Source organism: Macrotis lagotis, chromosome X (genome assembly GCF_037893015.1).
Source record: "Macrotis lagotis isolate mMagLag1 chromosome X, bilby.v1.9.chrom.fasta, whole genome shotgun sequence".
In the NCBI taxonomy this organism is placed as follows: Eukaryota; Metazoa; Chordata; class Mammalia; order Peramelemorphia; family Peramelidae; genus Macrotis; species Macrotis lagotis.
Genome location: NC_133666.1, coordinates 413600494 through 413604508, shown reverse-complemented (window position 1 = coordinate 413604508; position 4015 = coordinate 413600494). Strand labels below are relative to the sequence as shown.

The 4015-nt window shown below is 37.0% G+C and overlaps 1 pseudogene; it reads right to left on the bottom strand.

Moving 5' to 3' along the window:
- Positions 1 to 290: 290 nt before the first annotated feature.
- LOC141499202 (arrestin domain-containing protein 1 pseudogene) lies at positions 291 to 920 on the bottom strand (annotated as a pseudogene).
- Positions 921 to 4015: the final 3095 nt, after the last annotated feature.

Sequence of the window (4015 nt, the reverse complement as noted above, 5' to 3'; positions counted from 1 at the left end):
CTGACCAAAAGACAAGGCCCCTGGGCCACCATGTCCAAGTTCTTAGCTAGTGCAATAGGCATCAAGGGGAGTGGGTGCCCAGGCAGGGTCAGGCTAGGCCTCAATGGAAGACAATTCACTGCAATGTTGTCTCTGAAAAGGAACAGATTCATTGTTACTTCAGCACCTTCAGGGAGACCCAGATGTAATCATCTATGAGGATGAGTCTAAAGTCAGTCAGTGCTGGCAACAAGATATGCTCCTGCCTCTCAGTTCACTTCCAGACCTTCACTCCTGGAACTGTTCAAAGATCATAGGTCCAGGGCTTGGTTTTGTAGGATACTGACCACCAAAGGTCTTGTGTTCTTGCCAGATTGGTTGCCAGTATCTATATGGAGCTGGACCAATTGACCCACAAAATAACTCCAGAGGTCAGGGCTTGCAGTGAAGATAACACTCACATTCTTCACCAACTTGTAAGAGAACTTCTTGGTAGTCATGGTCTCATTGAGTTGTTTGATGTCTGGGCAGGAGGTAAAGTTCAAGGGACTGAGGATGTGGAAGATACAGCTGCATTTATGGTCCTTGGAGAAGGAAGGGATGTCAATCACTGCTGAAACTGGTGAGAAATCTTCCCAAAGGGTCCTTCAAAGAATGTGAGTGTTGTAGGTGGTAACAGGAACTGAAAGGGGAAGACATGTTCTTCTGCGGCAAGATTCTTTTATTGGCCAAGGACAATGTGCTATTGAAGTAGGCTTCTTCAAGTGTCCATGAAGTATCACTGGCCTTGCTGGACACTCTTCAGGATCCTATGTAGGTCATCCTTGGCTGGGCTGCACAACTCCCAGGTGCAAGTTCACAGGCACAGACAGTGACTCCCCAGGATTGTAGTTGACATGGCTGAGGCTGAGGAAGAGCTCAAAGAGCTGGAGCTTCCCCATGGTCCTGCTAGCCCATGGATCTGGGACCTGGGACCTGGGACCTCAGTCCCTGGCCCTATGCTCAGGCCCTGGTCTAGCAGAGCCCAACCCCATCTGCTCAGGCTTCTCCTGACACCTCCCACCTCCCGACTCTGGCTTCAGCTCCAGAGACTGACAACCCTAAATTGACTTTAAGGTGCTAACTCAGACAGACCCTCAGCATGGATACACATAGACTTGCCTGAGTTACTCAGATTTGTAAAAATAGACTTATTTTCCTAAATGAAGCTCTAATCTGCTAATGGGTTAGGGCTTAATTTACAATTAGAACTCTAATTCTTTGAAAATCCATCTTTTCCTCTGAAAAATATGCACTGAATTTTGCAGGATAATTGATTATTGGTTGTAATCCAAGGTATTTTGTCCTCCAGAATATCATATTCCAGAACCTCTGATCCTTTAATAGTGAAGTTGATAAATCCTGTGTAATTCTGATTGTGTCTCCTTAGTATTTAAATTGCTTCTTTTCTGGTTGCTTGCAGTATTTTTTTCTTTAGCTGAGAATTCTGAAATGTGGCTACAATATTCTTTGGAGTTTTTATTCTGGGATCTCTTTTTAGAGGTGATTGATGAATTCCTTAAAGGACTATTTTATCTTTTTGTTCTAGGAACAATCTAAGATAATTTTCTGAAAGATGGTGTTCATGCTCTTATTTTGATTAAGACTTTCAGGTAGACTATAATTCATGAATGATCTCTCTTGGATCTATTTTCCAGGTCATTTGTTTTTCCTAAAAGGTACTTTATATTTTCTTCTATTTTTCAAACTTTTGGTTTAGTTTGAAGGAATATTGATGTTATTAGTTTTGAGTTATTCATTTCAATTCAATTCAATTCATTTCAATTTGTCCAATTTTAATTTTTAGAGTTTCATTTTCTTTAGTTAGTTTTTGTGTTTCCTTTTCCAGTTGACTAATTTTACTTTTCAATGAGTTTGCATTTCTTTTTCACTTGGTCAATTTTTATTTGTATAATTTGCATTCTTTTTCCAGTTGGTCCTTTTTTACTTTTAAAGGAATTTATTTCTTCAGTCAATTTTTCATAATTCTTCTGCATGACTCATTTCCCCCCAATTTTCTTCTTCCTTTCTTCCTTTAAAATCCTTTTTGAAGTCTTCCAAGATATTTTGGATTTTATATCAATTCATAAACTCCATTGAGGCTTCATCGGTAGGTAATTTGTGACTGCTTTCTTCTTCTGAGATGGCATTTTTATCATCCTTATCAGAATAATTACTTTCTATAGTTAGTGGGTCTTTTGCTTTTTTTCTCATTTTGGTAATTAAGTTCTGCTTTAGAGGTTTAGGGAGTATAATCCCAAAATTTTGTGCTGGGGCAAGGATCTGGTAACTGACTTATCCTTTGTGCTCCCTATGCAGCCAAGGCATTGCCTAGGCAGACATCCCGCCCCCCCCCCCTTTATGCCAAAGCTTTGTCTATGCAGTGGTTTGTTTCTTAACCCTGTCGCATCTACTGCACTCGAGTTCCCAGGGCTCAGACTTTCTATTCCGATCTGAGGTTGGGTTCCTCATTGCTGGATTGCTATCCCTCTGACTTTTTGAGTCAGGACCTGAACTGTGGCCAAGAACCTCCCACTGTCTTTCCAATTTTCCTGACTATACCAGGCTATCCTTCCTTTTTACCTCAGAAGAAAGGAAGGATAGCCATTCCTCCAAGATACCTTGAGTTTGAGAATTTGTTTCGCTTTTTGTTTTGGTATGAATTGTCACTTTACAAACTGTGTACTTTTCTTTCTCATTTCTTAATTACTTTTGTTAAGTCATTCATTCAAATTCATCTTTTTTACTCACGCCCTCTGTCTATATTCTTTCTAATTGTACTATTAGTGGTACAATTTTTAAGAGATCCAAATACTCTCTTCACTTGTTAGGACATAAACAGTTCAGTTCCATTGAATTCTTTGTTTTCTTTTTCTATTTTACCTTTTTTTAGAATTCTCTTGGGCCTTTGTATTGGAGAACAAATTTTTTTTTGTTCAATTCTGACTTTCTCTTTATGAAAAGCTCAAAATCTTTCTATTTCTTTGCTCGATCATTACTTTTTTCTTTGTATATTAGGCTTACTTTCATTGAAAAGGTGATTCTTGGTTATAGTCCTATATTCTTTGCTTTCTGGAATATCATGTTTCATGACTTCTGATCTTTTGATGATGCATCTCTAAGTCTTGTGTAATCCTGATTATGGCTCCACAATATTTCAATTGTTTCTTTCAAGTCACTTGTAGCATTTTTTTCCTTGATAAGATAGTTCTGTAATTTGTCTATAATGTTCATTGGAGTTTTTATTTTGGGATCTCTTATCAGAAGTGTTTGGTGAATTTTTTCAATACCCATTTTGCTCTGTTTCCAAAATATAAGGACAGTTTTCCTTGATTTTTTTTTTATGTTTTTGCAAGGCAATGGGGTTAAGTGGCTTGCCCAAGGCCACACAGCTAGGCAATTATTAAGTGTCTGAGGCTGGATTTGAACTCAGGTACTCCTGACTCCAGAGCTGGTGCTCTATTCACTGCACCACCTAGCCACTCCCTTTGATAATTTCTTGAAAGATGCTATCTAGGTTTTTCCTTTTGGTTATGGATTTTAGGTTGTTCAATAATTCTCACATTTTCTCTCCTGAATCTAATTTAGGCCAGTTTCTTTTTTCTTTTTTATTTCTTTTATTTCTTTTTACTTTTCTTCAATTTTTAATTTTAAACTTTTTGGAGTAATTCTTGACATCTTAAAGCTTCCACTTGCCCAATTATAACTTTTGAGAATTGTTTTCCTCAGTTAGCCTTTACATTTCCTATTTCATTTTACCAGTTGCATTTTTAGGGTATTGTTTTAATTGATGGATTTTTCTATCTTCTTTTCCATTTGGCAAATTCTACTTTTTATGTAATTGTTTTCTTTTCCCAAGTTACTGACTCTTTTTTAAAAAATAATTCTCTTGAATCACTCATTTATTTTATTTTATTTTTTAAATTTATTTTTATTCTCATTTTGTACAAATGTTTATTTTACATTAATAAAATATTCTTGTTTACAAGTAAACAAA